This window comes from Pieris rapae, chromosome 11 (genome assembly GCF_905147795.1).
Source record: "Pieris rapae chromosome 11, ilPieRapa1.1, whole genome shotgun sequence".
Classification (NCBI taxonomy): domain Eukaryota; kingdom Metazoa; phylum Arthropoda; class Insecta; order Lepidoptera; family Pieridae; genus Pieris; species Pieris rapae.
In genome coordinates this window covers 4,100,077-4,118,067 of record NC_059519.1, presented here as the reverse complement: position 1 = coordinate 4,118,067, position 17,991 = coordinate 4,100,077, and the positions used below count along the sequence as shown (strand labels likewise).

At 32.4% G+C, this 17,991-nt stretch overlaps 1 protein-coding gene across 1 annotated transcript in view; it reads left to right on the top strand.

Annotated features, from left to right (window-relative positions):
* Positions 1 to 17,991, top strand: part of LOC110999515 (protein tiptop) — a 196,056-nt gene that overhangs the window by 11,174 nt on the left and 166,891 nt on the right. Inside the window, exon 2 of the mRNA XM_022268595.2 lies at positions 14,236 to 14,286. The gene's annotated coding sequence lies outside the window, so the exon portion shown is untranslated. The remainder of the gene's footprint in view (positions 1 to 14,235; positions 14,287 to 17,991) is intronic.

Here is a 17,991-nt window from a genome sequence, read left to right as displayed (position 1 = left end):
GTTCAATTTTGCTTGTCATAATGATTATTTGAATTTCCAACTAACTACGAATTAAGCATTTGGTTAATCTTTGCTTATTTACAATTCATATATTAGGTAATATTGTTTCTTAATTCCATTGCTTGCTACAGTGGCAAGGTTACATACAGAAATCAAATTCTAAAGAGAACGAATTATTAATATTTAACTACCAATTTATTTAACTACCAAAGTGTAATTCCTTACTTTTGTAGTTACAAATATTCAATATCTATGATGCAGTGGTTTATAAGTCCATAGAAAAATATATCGTTACTTTTCTAATGTATACACACATATAAATATACTTAATATATAATATTAAACCCTGTGACCTTAATTAACTTTTATAAGGAATTTGAATAGTTTGTAAATTATCATTATTCACTGAATAAAGTTGTGTACTAGAGGGTTAGATAAATTGCCTTATACAGATATTGCTTACGTACAAGTGCAATTATTGCATTCTTGACATTTGTTATTCAAATCGCAACAATTTCTTGGAATCGTCTAATTAAATGCTATTGAGAAATAAATTAAAAAGTTAATGTATGAAAATATATTAATAAATCAATAATCGTTAAACGAACTATTTTATGAATATCGCCACATGTGGGAGCAGCAGAGAAAAAAAACTTATATCGGTTCTAAAAATTACGTACAAAGCTAATTTAAACATGGGTTGGAGTTCGCCTTTATTTATTTATTTTATTTATTAACACTTCGTTGCATTACGTAAAAGGAAAAAAATAATAATAAACATAATTTGATGAAAAGCAACTGGCGGCCTTATCGCTTTGGAGCAATTTCTTCCACGCAACCACTGTGAGTAAAGGAAAAAAAATTAATCTGTCAAACGCGACAAATGACTACTTAGTACATACTTTTAAATAAAGAAGCCTCCTTCGGTGAATATTGTTAAAAGTAAAACAAGTCATAATTAGTCACGTACGATAATTAGGCGGATAAATATTTAATCGGCTTCATTTGTTTTTCGCTGTTTGTGCTGTCCTGTTTGAGCAAGGCAAGGTCACGGAGCGATGACTTCTAAATGTGATTAGGACGTGATCTTATGACAGTTGACATTGTGACAGGAGCTTAGGCGATTTTAAATTTGGAACACTAAGTTTTAATGGACAATTTTATCTTTGAGTTTAAATAATTAAAAGCCCTGCGAATTAAAAACATTATTAATATGAGGTGACATACTCAATCAAAAAGAAATGAAAATGGTTTTAATTTTAATAATAATAATCCTATCCAACCCTATATAGGTCTTGGCCTCAGATTGCATCCGTTTGTTTGTTATTTTTATATCATAGACAAGTAGGAGATCAGACCATGGTTTGACAAAAGTCATTGATTTTGGTTTTGATACATACAAGGTTTTCCTACACCATAAGTGCTTTTTCGCACTAAATTCAAAGTTCAAAAGTTTAACAATCTACCCGCATTTTTAAAGTATTAATATCTTCCAATATTCAAAAATAGCATTAATGAAATATATTATGGCAACACACTTATAATAACTGAGTACTAGTAGTTGATTATATAAACAATGTAAAACCATAAACCTTGCAAATTGTGGGTAGTTCTAGGGAATTATGGAAGACGACGAAAAATTGATGATTGCAAAAGTTTTGTAACCATAGCCAAAGGTGGGCAAACGTTTTTAATGGCGGGCCGCAAAGTTTAAAAAAATTCTAGAATTTATTTTGTGTTTAAGCTTTTCATAATAACATAACAGCATTACACACAAATGTTACAAAATACATTATGCCCTAAATAATAATTTCACTTTCATTAGAATGCTCTGCCTTGTAAGGCGTGTGAAACAAGGAATTGTTTTTGAATATATTCAAAAGCAGATTCTAGCTGTGATGAAGAATCTTTCTTTAAATCCTAAAGCAAGGAGATATAATTCTTTAATCAAATAATATGTTAACTTTGTTACCATTGATTTTTCTAAGCCTGGTTTAGTGAAAGTTTGTATGTGTCACACGAAAAGGGGAAAATTCGATATCGAAGCATTTTGATCGCAAATATGTATAACTACTTTATTTAATAAAACTTATAAGGTAAATATAAAGTAGAATGTTCTAGAAACTTGATTTCCGATCAGTCATAAATGTATTTGCATAGTAAGGATGCACATTCTAATCTAGTTTAACGAGAATGAACTAAACCCGGCAATGGACATGTGATCGCATATTTTATATACACAACAGTTTTTTTCACTTATCTTAATATGATCACTTGTTAGGCGATTTAATATAAAACTTTTTTAGGTTCTTAAAAATTCTAGAACGCTCGCTAGTGTGTTGCCGTCCTTTTTAAATTTAATATGTACGGACCCAGTGCGAATTGGTTCGGAAATACTTTAGTTTAATATTGTAGTTCACTTCTTGTACTTTACACTCAGTGAGTAATTCTTTTTTTATGGTAGATATTCTGTTGTCTGGATGTAATGAAGTGTTAGCCTTGTTGCATAATATTTATCTGTTTTGTTTTATATAATAAATTTAAGATAATGAATTGTAAATAATTAGTTTAGTATTTTTTTTATTATGACATTTTTTCCGACTTTCGTTGTAATGAACACGAAACCACCATCGAAAACCATATATACGACTGTTACCATGGTTACATAAGAGAAACTTTACTGTGGCAACAAAAACATTTACTGATACGATTAGATTTATGCTATTTAATTAAAAAATATTCACGATTTCTTCCGCGCCATCTATCATGCAGAAAAGGAAACTGGCCGCAAATCATTGCAAGTCGAACTAATCGCGCACTTTCCCGCTATCTCGTAAAGTATTGTCATAAATTATACGCTCCTAATGCATTAATCGTCATGTTAGCAACTCCTGTATATCTCGTGATATATCTTATAAATCAAGTTTATTTAAATGCTTTTATACCAGCAGTGTCAGTGTACTGGTTAGGCAACTTGACTCTGAAGTCATACGTACCCTGGCTGGAAATGATATGTGCAATTAATGTCTTGTATGTCAAAGAAAATATTACAAGGCTGCCTGGATTAGTCCTCCATTTGACGCTTGTCCATTCAAAAATTCTAAGCACTACTGAGAAAATTTACGAAAACAGAAATGTATGTATGGGATTTCAACAAGGAAAATAAGCCAGTGACGCCACAACCTTTTAGTAAGGACCTTATATTTCTATATGTTTCATGAATTTTTGTATATTTAATAGCTGATATTATAGTATCACTTAACATCAGGTGAGCCCGTTTGCCTCCTGTTCTATAAAAAAAATTAGCAAAAGGCATACTGATTTTTGCACGATGTTTTCCCTGTACGAGCGATTGTGAAATACAAAGTCCGGGTCGGGCTCGACCTACGACGAAGGCTGAGATTTGCAGACGCACTACGCCAACAAAACAATAACGTAGTTTATTCTTATGTAGTTATGTTATGTAACACTGTATACCAAATTACGTATCCATAATGTGTATTTCTATAGGTTTATATACGTGGTCTAACCTTTAAGTTTTATTAACACAGAGTATTAACAGGTTTAACAGTGACGTAGGCGCCGTTTAACGATAGGATATTACACGTTCCTACTTATTATACGCTTTCGCAATTATTTACTTAATTATTTCCCGTAAACAGCATTATAATTATCGAAATAATATTTCGCCAGGTTTCAATAACAATAGTAGGATGATATACGACATACATTTTTTACTAAAACAGCGGCTTATATTTCGGATATAGGAATCGGCCTTTTAACGATGTAAGATTATTCTTTATTTATATGTACATGTTTAAATGTTAAAATATAACAACATGTTTAAGTGTTTACTTCAAATTATATAAGATATAATTTGAAGTAAACACTTTGACTTAAGTCAATAGTTCTAATTTTAACTTGTCCTTAATGTGACTGAAATAAGTCACATTAGTCCACAGAGATTCATAGATTACATGAAACCATAGAGGTGAGGTCTAAATATTATTTTCTAACTCCAATATTTATTACTGCTGCAAATAAGTCGTTAAATATGCAAGCAAATTTCTAACTGAGCTTTTTAAGAAACATAATTAATCCAATATTAGAGATACTTTAATGGATACGATACTAAGATAACTTAAGTCTGAACATCATTAAATACCCATATTTATTGTTATTGCCAATGTTAAAAAACGAAATGTATCCCCGTATATCTAAAAGGTGCTATACAATCCTAAAACGATTAACTTATCAATATCCAACTAAGATAAATCGTAACATTTAGCATTTATTTTAACTAAACCTTTCTTTAGTAGGACCGATGTTATATTAACATCGGATCGTCAAACAACCGATCCACCAATGACATCGGAACATGAATTTCACATTTTACGACTGTTCATTAATTTTTATCGCCCTCATTATGTACTGATCGGATCGACTTAAGATGTTGACTGACATTTTTTTACATCTAACTTTTATGATGTGAAACTCGAGTAAAATACATTGTCAGATAAAATGCGTACGGGGTAAATGTCAATAAATATTGCTCGCTTTTGATTCGTTTATCCTTTAGCAATAAAACTCCATCGGTTTTAATAACGCGTTTACGATCGCATTTTCGTATATATAAACTTATATTTTTTAATTAATATCCGCTATGAAATTTTGTTGTTGGGAACGGTTCTTTTATTTACACTAAGAACGTGAACTAGACTGAAAAAGTTAACTATAAAGTATGTAATATTTACAGGATTTGGATAGATTTTACATCAATGGAGATATAAGGCTACTTTACGGCAAGCTTACTTTTTTAGGTATCGGCCTCAAATTACTGTATGTGTTTAATGATCATTTATTAATCTAATTATCCATTACACACAGGTACACATACAGGCGCTTGACTTGCCTTTCGTCGTTTCGTTGTTCACACGATGTTTTTCTTCAGCGTTAGAGCTAATGTTAAAGTAAGTCCAATGCTTCACTGGGGATTGAATTTACGATCTCAGGTATGGAAGTCGCTCGGTGAAACCACTCGACCACACAACTCAACAAATTTTATTAAGTGTTTTTATTTCAAAGGGTTATCTCTCTCTCAAGAGCTGGTTATGCTAGAAGTCATGTTTAGGCTATACATCATCCATTTTCGATAATTTTAGGGACTGTATAATCCCGTAACTTTGTCAACGGAATAGGAGGTTTCACCAAAATGTTTTAATATTGACATTTCTAAACAATAATGTAAAACTATACAAAGTTGTATTTCGAAATCGTGTCGCTTCATATGAAAGCATTTAATTTGATGTTTATGGACCACACATAGTTATTAATAAGTAATATAATATTCGTTGATGATTTAAATATTAAAATATGTAGATTTTTATTTATTTGAAATTTTGGTAGCCCATTTAATGATTTGTTAATAGGTACAAGTTGGAACTAACAAATTAAATTATTGGCTTAGGATTTGTCAGTCATCGTAAGGTCTCAATTGGGCCAGATTTTGCGTGTTAAAGTTCGCGTATGAACTTATGCCCATCTAACGATGGGTGGCCATTATTTGGCGGGAATTATACCTAGCTTAGTTGTTGTTTATTTAAACTGAAGACACCTTAATAAATCCCTGAAGCCACTCTAAAGCGGCCTATAGGAACTATTAGTGGTGGTGAACAATATCTACTAAAAAGTAGGTATTGTTCACCAAGTCTTTGAATATCGGCGATACTGTTGGTACTACATTCGTGGGTAATAGGCAAATTCGCATCTCGGATATCGAACAAATACGGGCTCTTTCGTGTTATTTATAAAAATTCAATTTAAATAAATAATAATTTAATTTTTTTTATAGAACAGGGGGCAAACGCGCAGGAGTATCACCTGATGTTAAGTGATACCGCCGCCCATGGACACTCTCAATGCCAGAGGGCATACGGTCCTAAATCAAAACGAACATGATCTAAGTGTTAGATGAAGTTCCAAATCACCAAAACCTGAAGTACATATAGTAATTTTAACCAATACATATTAACAGTTATATATTATAGTTACGCAAAGTTCTCATCTGCAGTTTCGTGACTCAACACATTCTTCTATAAATTACAAACGAACATGATTAGTAGTTTTATGACGATCTATTTTGGTAAGTAAACAAATAGATCTCGACTTATCCGGCAATTGTACCGTAGAATCTCAGCAAAAAACCCATTCAAAGGGTCTTCACACAAAAGTTCACACCTGAAAGCCAGCGATGGAGAAAAATCACCAAAATCATCGAGCAATCTGCTGTCGTCACCGTCGTCAATAGGTACGCGAAATGGATCAAAAATGGATCAAAGTCGTCTTCAGGATCGAGTATGGTTTTAGCGGAAGCGTTGAAAATTGCTTAGCTATAGCGATTTTATATATCATAGATATTAAATTTTTGTGTTTACAAAGCTTTGTAAATTATTATTAAATGCTATATTAGGAATAGGAATCAATTGCTTATGTAAATTATTGTACATTTAATCTTCGTACAACTTACAGTTTTAGTTGAGTCTACATAAAAGTTACTCTATAAATTCTCTAGTATCATACTTATTTAAGTAAATAACATTTCTTTAATTGGGAAAACAGGTAAGATGCTCATCTGATGTTATTTCCGCATACACACTCACATTGCACCAAAAGCTCGCGAGCTTTGACGGCCTTTTAGGAATTGGTACGCCCTTTTGATGAATTTCCCTTAGGTCAGTCGTAAGGTCGGTTCCAAAGTAATTTGATTCGGAAATACTTTAGTGCAGCTCGTTCGTTTACCTTAATGTTAAACAGACAGATGCTAAATGTTGAATTGTATTCATGTTGTTGATATCGTACGTTAATGTCGCTCGCTTCTGCTCTCGCTCAGCTCATGCTATCGCTCAGCTTATGAACGTCCCAGCTGTCTATCATTCGACTAACATCATCTATTTCCCAGATTCCAAACAACATCATTTGTTACGAGGCTGAATGGTTTTCGGAGCTTGTGTTAATAAAATTGCACTTCATTCCTTTTTGTCGATCACCGTCACTTAGCCGTTACATCAGTGACCATGCTTTTTGAAAAAACACAGATATAAATTAAATTTTAATAAATAATATTAGATTATGAATATATTTTAGAAATTAACGTCAGATAAACTATAATTTCTTAAAACTATAGCCATTTAACGTTACAAAGTCAATGAAGATTTTACGATTGCGCTGGTAAATTAGTAAGCCCTAAAGATGGTTTTTAATGGAATGTAATATAATTTTGTAGTGAAAATCTGTAAGAAGACCAAGAAATGGTTACAGTAGCGTTCAACAGGGCCGCACAAACCGCAAGTCATCGTGATGAGAGCTCTCCTCAGTTTGTCGAGATCTTGTAATTGTACTTATTTTGGTGTTAAATGCTTAATTCCCATTATACAAGTATTTCCAGCAAGAACACTACAGTGGGCATGATTTATATATTTATATAGCGTCTAATTGGGGTGTAATAACAGCTTCTAGTGAGTATTCTAGTTGAAAAAAGCTTTTACAAAATACATACGAGTCCAAATTTTTTTTAAGAAAGCTAAACCATATAATTAAATATTCCAAAGCTAATACATACTTAAAATGCGCTACATGTAGGTCTTGTTTTTTTATTTAAAAAAAATTAAAATACTGAAAGTAATACTAATCTGTACTTGTATTGTCAATAGCAATTATGAAATCACACCGGTATGGTGCGATATCTGTTGCCGTAGTCAGCGATTTAAGCCGCAGAATCCCAACGGGGCATGGAGCAGGGTCTGTTTCATTATTTGGCATCTAGGTGATACATACGCCTGTATTAAGTTTGTACCATTCCTTTAACTCTCAAACAGTTCTTGAACTTGCAATACTTACTAAACTTGGGGATAAGAGAGACCTTTTTCACTCTGAACTTCTTTTAAAAAACCGTGCAACCGTCAGGAGGTATAGTGCTAACTTTAAGTGATACCTCCACGCATGGACACCCATTGCGTAGAGGTTTTTATAATATAATTGCAGTCCCGTAATCCATTTGTACGTGAATTTCAGACATTAAATAAAACATAAAGATAATGATACAATTGCGATGTTATCGTCGGTCAGTCACGCCGCATCCGTCACTCCGATCCTTTGACTCGTCACTGGCTGTCCGATCCATCTGCCAAACAGTGATGGTGTCTTCCACTTTGTGCGTTTGTGTGTTTGTCTTTCCAATTGATGTGGACTATAAAGATGAAGAGAATATTAGCTAAAAATATAATTCTTTTAACATTGTTGATATTTTATTTAGAATAAACCTTTTATTTGATACTAATTCAAATTTGTTAGTAATCAGGTAGACCAGTTTATCATAATGGTCATTTGATAAACTGGTCTTTTGGTTTTGTATTGTTTTAATTTTTTATATTGATAAATTGGTTAACCTCCTGGTATCTGCGGTACTCTCTGTCGTATGTCAGAGTAATAGGCATATACACATAACAGGCATGACGTAACCTTTTTTCAGCGACATTTATTTAGCAATGTTTTTAACGTTCAATTCTATTCTAACATTTACACATACTTTAATATTATTATTACGGCTATGTACTTTCAGTTGGTATCTCATCAGAATCATTCATTAGTGATAACCATGTACGGTGCTATTAGAGCGTATAACAAACGCAAAATTATGGTCTTAATATTATCTATATAGCAATGAAAGAAAGAAGAAAGAAATTGATTGAAAGATATTGCAAAGAAGTAATTTAATGTTAACGTGAAAAGACTTTGAAATTCGTGATGAAAATCATCGATTATAGAATACTCCAATAAAATTTCACGGCAGTCAGATCCAAGCAGAGCGCTCCATCCATGACATGCGCCGACAAAGCGACCGACAGGCAATACAAGCGATCATTTCTAATTGTGTGATTTGATACGAAAACTCTTTGTTGAACTATCTAATAATCAACAACAAATTCGTCTTTTGTGAGCGCCGATTTCACGACTTTTTCTAATTAAATAGAAAGGAATCGTAGATTTACCTCAAGTCTGCGCCATTGTTCGGCCGATTGTTTTTAGATAATCTTGAGAGCTCGTGATTTGATAAGCGTTTGATTCGATTTCATTGTGACCTTTTCGTGCGAAACTAATGTTTGATGAGTCCTCGTTCTTTGTGTTTGGTGCACCGAACTTACCCAACGAATGAATAAATGACTCAAAACTCTTAATGTTAAAGACATGTATCAATGTGTATAATTTATCTAAGTTTTAGTGTAGAATAGTTTGACAGTAAATCACATCTCATATTAGGTTTTCCAGGCTGACACGGCGGCAAATCTTAAAGTGCGTGCGCAGACATTACACTATATCCATACTTCCCATATGAATGGACAAATTTCCGTCAAGATCGCAGTATTTTCGGTTTCATCTGGGATTTAATCGTAAGAAATATCTAGTCGTGTAGGTATAGTACGAAAAAAGAATATTTTGACATCGTCATTTCTAGAAGTTTAAAATGTAGTAACACATTAATAAAATTCTAATTGCATTTTTTTTTTTTTTTTTTATTCAACTAAAGAATCCATCTCTTTCAGTCAAACCGTCCTTACGTTGTAATGAAAAGAGACAGTAAGAAGAGCCTAATAGACTTAGGCGTGAATACTTGACAGTCTGGCAGTGTAGACCTATATTTTCCTTTAACCCTTTCAGACCTGAATTATTTTTTTTCATCCGATGGATTTGGTAAATTCCATGTGTCTAAAGTATAATCAGGACACTATTAAAAAAATAAATAAAAAAATATTAGCCTTAAACTTTACGGGAAAATCAATTTTTTCTTTATGTGCACAATTGTGGACTCTCGTCCTACATAGTAATAAGAATAAGGTATGCGAAGTTGTTCTGAAATTAAATAATATTAATTTAGAAACATTTTTATTACAAATTATAAATGAATTAAAATAGTTTAATTCTTTCTATAAAAGAAAAATAAACATTTATTATTTTTTTGGCATAATCAGTCATTGGCACATGAACAATAATTAGGAAAAAAATATTTTTATCTAGTGTGGAAGGCCAAGAAGTAATTCTTGTGTTTAGTTAGGCATACATGTACTTTACACTTTATGCATTTGACACGGGATTTTCCTTTGCATCCCACCATTTTACCTAGTCCCAGTTCCATCGTCATGTGTAGGGAAATGCCCAACACTGTCACCAGTAATTTCATCTGTAGGGCGAATCTCTCCTGGCCTTCTTGGTATAATTTGCATCGTTGAACTACTGCTAGATGGTCGATCTCTTTTGGCGATAGAAAATTTATCTTGTAGCACCAAACTGTCAGCCAAACGATGCCGAAAGTAAAGCAAAGTAAGTCGTTGCCTTTTTGGTGTGCCTAATAAGTCGTTTGGTGTGCCTAATAGGATTTGTAGTAAATGGTATGATGAAAAATAATTATCAAAGTAAAGCTCATGACCCTGGCTCTCTCCGATTCTCTTTGCGAGATGTACAACTATCGCAGCACCATAGCCAATATTTTTTGCAATATTACTGTCAAGTTCTGGAGAGGAGGTCTGGTAAAGAATAAAATCATAAGCTTGGCCATGTTTACCACATAAAAAAAAGATTTTGAGACCCCATGGACAAGGTTTTCCTTTTATATATTGTTTGGCTACATGTTTTCCGGTGAAAGGAACCATCTTTTCATCAACACAAAGTTCTCGTTCAAGTGGTAACTCTAAGCATCGATTCCGAACAGCATCTAAATGGATCTCACTTTATGAAATACATCTTTGCAATCAGCCGCAATTTTCGTGTTGTCAACAAGATGTAAATTATTTCGTAATTCAAAAAAACGGTCCCTTGTCATATTAGCTGTGAGGGAATGCTAATGTTTGTCTCCCAGTACATTATCAAACAAGGGTAACTAAATATTCCTGTGGCTAAATGTAATCTTATAAAATTTGCTAGGTCCTTCATCGTCATCAGATTAAGGTGGAAATAACTCCCTTTGGTTTTGGTGAATGACATCTGCTCCAACTCTAGCAGCTAAGGGTGCTGTACGAATTGAATCTCCATAAGAATAATCTTCGTCATCAGATGATAACAATAAGTCAGAAAAATCTCCTTTTTCTAATGCTTGTAACGCCTCCGGTGAGAACATATTGGTGTTTTTGAATCTGAAAATATACCTAAACAATATCATAATTAATTTTATACATTGTTCTTATTTATATGATGAGCAAGACGTTAAAAATAAAAACAAAACATATTTTCGTAAGAAACCGTTAACATTGAGAAAAACTCAGTTGAGTCCTGATGGGAACAATTGAGCACAAATATAAAAATCGAGATTACTAATATAAGGTGATAAAAAATACACAAACATTACGTTACACATGACCCTAATAATATTAGATATCCATTTATAATTTTTCCAGATGATTTCTTGCACTAATTTTTATTAAAAAAAAATAAAATAAATAGCTTACCTGTACAGTTCAAATCACGAACGGGCACTGGTCGCAACTTGTCAAAAAGCGCTAGAATATGCTAACAGATGGGGTTACTAGTACTAAATTGTGTAGTTTATAAGTGAACAAATGAATACAACAGTTTTCAACCGGAAAGCTTAAGAGTTTAATATTTATTTTATTAATTATATCTTATGTCTACAATTGTGCACGCCAGTTCTGAAAGGGTTAATATACGTATTAAGAGTGTTTATTAATGACAATGATTAAATTGTCAGTGTTATCAGATAATGCAAACGTCATAATGGTCACAACAGAACCAGTCCGCGTGTCAGCTTAGATATCTTACTTTTAATTTTATAAATAAGCTGTCTCCTACGCAGCTGTTTTGTGGTAGATTTATAGATTGGTAGATTATGTTTATGTAAAATAACGAACATGATACGACTATTCGTTGAAATAGTCGAAACATTTGTTTTATTTTTCAAAAGTCTATATTTTATATTTGGCAACACTGATGAAGAAAGAAAGAGAGAGCATTAGAGAAAGAAAAGGATATAGAGAGATCAGATTTACTGTATATTGATACTGTTATACTGTATTACACTTAGTACTGTTATAGCTTAGATTTACTGTATAGTGATACAAATTACTTATACTTATGTGGCATTTTGTTCCTTGTCGTAATTTGAAAATATTTATTTATTTATTTCACTACATTTTTCTATCTTAACAGTAATTACTAATACGATAGAATTCCAAAATCCCACACCAACTATTCTAGATAAAAACATTAAAAAATTAAACTTATATTCCTAAATCTATCTATCCATAACTAACAATATAGCTAGCAACTCTTGTGAACTCAGCCAGTGTACAAACAAATAGGTCCTCCTCAATAGAAACTCTGTAAACTCGAAAATAATGAAATAACAAGTATTTTTGTATTTGGATTTTTTTTAATAATTGATAAGGATGATCAAAACATAATATGCAATTAATAAAACAATTATCATTAGTAAATACATACGTCGTGCGTGCTCCGCGGGCGGCAAAGATCTTTATACTAATAGGGTGACCATAAAATAAATCAGTGGCGCAACAACCTTTTTTAGGTTTATGTGCCTCTGATTCGAGATTACTTGTCACTCTAATAGGCAAGTAGGTGATCAGTGTTTGACATACGTTGTCGACTTTTTGTGTATCTTTATACACTAAAAATTCCTTTACATTTTGAAGATTCCTTCACGGAATTCGAGCTAATCATAATCACCTGCGGCAAAGTCGTATGTCGAGGCAGAATACGAAAATCCACCATCACCTTTTTGACAACAGGTTTTAACAACTGAGCGCTTTTTAAGGCACTCCACCATCGTCTAACCAGCTGCATACTGCAGTATTTCCGAACCAATCGTAGGTCGTTCAAGAAAAGAGTGTCCCCATTCTTTAAGGGTCGGTAACGCACTCGCCAACCCTCTGACATTACATATATTTAAATACATGCTCCGTAGCCTAATCTTTAATTAAGTATATCGCATTAAAAATTTACCCGTATTACGTTATAATCGTGGTCACCCTAAAAATTACATCACATACCCTATTTACAGTGAAATGATTTATCCAGGCGCGCGACAAGAAATATTTATGATTTAAATAACTGCACATTTTACGACTTCACTTGAGAAATTGTGCTGTTATGTGCATATATTTGCTTTTATTGGGACATTGAATCAATCAGGCTTTTGGAATAAAAATTCCGATGACGTCACCATGAAATTGCTTTGGGGTATCTTAATGCGACTATATTAGGGTCGCAGTGAAAAATATATTTCTCAAAAGCCAGAACGAAGGTGTCCGCTGTCTTTGGAGTGCAGTAGTTGTTTTTTTATGTCTGTCCCGTAGGCACCCCCTATCTTATATCCCTTGTCCCTTGTACAAAGTTCTTCCATAAAAACATGATATAGGCAGCACAGTGCCTTCTTGTGAACGTCAGATTTTTCATTCATTTCCCAAGCCATTAGGAATCCCGATCAAAATGAAAGGTGTTTGTTAGTAAACATTTGTAGCTAAAGATAAATCATAAAATTCTGATCAGGGATATGACCAATGCATCTCGCGCTCCGTGTAGAAGCATTTTATAGATTTTGATTTATTATTAACAATTATACCGAATAGTTTTTGTTCCAACTAAAGTATACATTTATTATTAAAACCTTCAAAACGATACATTCATTAACTTTGTGCGAAAGATTGAGATGTTTTCAGAAACCGTAAGATTTAACCTGATTTTTGGCATCCATTAAATACAGTTTATGACCGCAATAAATGCCTTAAACGACGACCAATCACTGTGATCTGTGTTCTCTTGAAGTTAACTGTAAACGGGGGTTTAATTTATGTTGGTTTTATTTATAAGTCTTCGTGGCGCCAATATGCGAATTAATCGATTACTCGTATATCTTTATACGGATTGATACAACTTTTACTTTTGACGCATAAATGACTTGTATGCAATACCAAACATAAAAACTATAGATTTGTTATTTTGTACTTAAGAACAACTTGTTATTAGATTTTTGGAATCTGATTGAAATTTACTAAAGGTTTGAATAAACTTAACAATTTAGAAAAAAGTGGTGATTTAAAATTGTATACATATTAAGGGAACTGTTTAAAAAGATTCCCAAAAAATGTATTATATATATAAGATGAATTACAGTAGAAGTGACAATTTTTAAACGTCGTTTTATTGTTTCAGTTATATGGTGTAAACATGGATTAATATCAGAGACAACGTAAATCTTATGAGGTAATTATATTGATATTTAAAAAAAAAACTGGTATTAAGCCAATTATTAATTATAGCTATACTTTATATTATATTAACTAGTATTACCCTGTCAGATTTCTGTATCTGTTTTATGATATTGTGTTTTTTCTAACAGCTGAGTACCACATGTGTATGTGTGTCTGTGGCCAAGACCCAAACAGAGTTGTAGCACCCCTAGAAGCATATTATAGTTTAGTTATTAAGAATGTGATAGTCACGCTGATGTTCGTGGTTAGAGTTTTAGGGGGCATGCGTTGCCCTCGAAACTAATCCGCTGTTTTGCTGATGATTTTTTTTCTACTTTAAGTACCAACAATTCTTGGTAATTTTATTTTATTGTACTGTATGTGTGTCTTATCTTGTATATATTTTAATTGTATTTTTTAATTTCTAATTTTCGCAAAACTTATGTTTACATAAATTGTCATAAATTTTAGATAGAAGATTTTATAAAATAATCAGTAGATTTCGTAATATGTGTGATGTTGTAGTCTTAATAAATAAATAAATATGTTATATTTGAAACATCGATGATTGAAATTTTTAGTAGTAAAACAGATACACAAGTGTGAGATCAGGTCCTCAAATGTGAGACTATAAAGGGTGTGTGCTTGGGTTTTATAAAGGATGTAACGCTCTTGATAAAAAAGTAATAATTTTCAATATTACAATCTGGTCTCAATTATAAATAAAATACAAATAAGCGATATATTCCTTGAACTCCGAGAAAGGGGGAGGTAAGAAACATTTTACAGAAAAACACAAAACTATGGGGCAGCATGGCATAAATTTTCATATGTTGATATGTAGCTACAAAAAATTATATAAAAGAAAATTTGAGTTGGAGGGCAGCCAGTGATTAATAAACTCCATCCTTAGCTATCAGGCATTCCGGTTTATTTGTACCATGGTCTTTGATTTACCGCCGAATAAAACTGCTATTACAACTAAACAATTTGAAACATGCACCTATATAACTTTTGTTCAAGGCAAAACATCCGCTATCCTTTGCATATTAAAGGCCATGTTGTCGTGTACGAGTTATGATGGTAAATCGTTGATTGTCTTTGTGTATGATGAAATTGATTTATGCGACAACGGTTCGTCTGATTCTCGGTACGGTCGTAAAGACGGTTTGATCGCGACTCGTCTTGTGCTCGTTTGATGCTAAATTGTGTGTGATTTATTAAGCTTAGTATGACATGTATGAATATTTTTGAGTCAACGACTTCGAGTTGCTTACACGGAATGTCCAATAGCTTGGTTATAATTCTACAAGTACATACTTAGAAGAAAATTAATCATGGGGTTCTGATCAAGAAATTAAATCTCGAATCTGGCCTTCTTTTATTATTTAAAAAAAGAACTACGTTGTAGTCACTTTAATGTCTAATTTTGGGTTCGAGTCTTACTCTGTTATATCTAGCCATTAAAGAAGACACAAAAGATGGCTCGAAGTTTTGAAATGTAGTGTTATACATGTAGTGCGAAAGGAAACAGTCTTTCAACGAATTGATAGGACCTGAAATCTTATGTAGACTTTAAGCAGGTTAATGCACTAAGTATTTTATATAAATAAATAAATAAAATAAATAAAAATAAAATAAAAAATCCTTTTTATTTCCTACAAATATAACTTTTTACATTATAAAAGTCATATACAAGTATTTTATATAAATAAATACAAATAATTTTATTTAGGGGCGGCAAATATTTCTAATGAGAGACGAGAAAATTAAGTAGGTATGTATTTGATTTTGGAATACGGAAGTTAATGTTTAGCTATAAATTTTAAACATAAATAAAATTAAAGACACAGAGAAACTACATGCGTCTAAAATCAATGAATAAATTGCGAAATGAATTATTATTCTTATAGTATATCTGTCTGTCTTTTGAGTTTTGTGTAACTCTATAAATATACAAATAGCCCTTGCACTTTAATCAAGCTATTTTGATGAAGTTACTGACAGCTTGGTTCAGTATCTCGTTGATGTCGATACTCGATACTGTCCATTAGCCAATGCCCCCAGGTCTTGTAAGGCTTTATCACAGGTGTCCTCCTAAAATAGCTAATGTAAAACGCGTGTTGTACTGTCAAGATGACATTCGACAAGAATCATTGATGCTATGCTATATTATGTTTGCAGGAGATTACTACTATCTATACTTATATTATAAAGAGGAAAGATTTTTATCTAATTTAATTCTAATTTAAATCTTTTATTTTAAGTATGTTTGTAATGAGCTGGCTCAAAAAGTACTGGACCGATTTAAAAAATTCTTTCACCATTTGAATGCTACATCATCACTGTGCAATACCTTTCATAGCATGCGCTGCGAAAACTATTGATAATGTTACATTTTTTTTTCTAAATGTCCACACGACCCGGCACGGGTCGCTACTTAACTAATAATTATTTATTAATTATCAAAATAAACTCTGTAATAAGTATTTAAGTATAATTTCATGTTTTATTAATTACCATTGCAAAGGTGCACATGCGTCGCGAAGGTTCCGGATATGTTTGCCGGACAAAGAAAAATATTTTACCTAATTGAGTATGAGGCAGACACAATATTACAATATTTTCAAGGAAGTTTCAGAATTATGTCCTCTTTTACTGATTACATCATAAAATGTATCAATTGCTAAATTTTGAAGCTTCAAATTAAATGTACTAACTATAATAGGTACATTCCTTGTGTTATCGAGAATTATCAACAAATCAATGGTGAGGTGTTTTTATAATTTAAGCGTCAATATTTTGACAAAAAGGACAAATAGGAGTTTGAATCAAAGCAATCAAAAATACTTGGTATAATGAGTTCGTTCACAATGGTACAATGGGCAGAGGTCTACGTATCCTCGATTAATTCCAATTCTTCAACAAAAGATCAATTCCTCCTCAACTTCCGATTGAATCTTGACCCGGAGTTTCGAATAGATTTGTTTCTGAATGATTTTAGATGCGATGTTCCGTTTGTGTATAATCGATAAACGCGCTAATCGAATGGTTGGATATCGTCACGAATTTTGTTTAGGCATTATTATTTAAGACGAGTCATTGGAATTACAGGATCGCGAACCATTTTATTATTAAGTTATAATGCACATTTTCCAATTATATTTTTTTCGAAAATTATTCAAGCTTGATTGAAGTTACCTGACGATGGAGTTTACTTTTGTTTGGTGGTTGGCTCATATTATATAGTCTATAGTCTTCCTCTATAGGTGTTAAACGAAGTAAATATATCATTACTAACTAGTAAAGAGGTTTGTAAGGGATAATCGCTGGATCAACAGAATTGTTATTTGTGGGTGTCATAGACTAAATCCCAAAAATGAAAAGGTTATTTCGTAGTTTGAAATATCTATGCCTTGAGAGTGATATATGATTCTAGAGAAAAGTTGTACAACTTGATCATGCCTACGGATAAGTCAGAGACTGTTTGTTTTATATTATTTAAGTTTTCATATTCATCCGATCAAAATAAACACAATAACTGCACGAAATTTCTTGCGGAATTCATCAAAATCTAATAGGATTCTTAAGGAAGGTTTAGGTCAGTCTAGACAGCTACTTCAGTGGTTGCCTTGAAGGCCTATGCCAGTACTATGCACTATAGTTATGAAATTTTCCAAGGTTTACGGAAAACTTGTACGTGGAATGTCAAAATCAA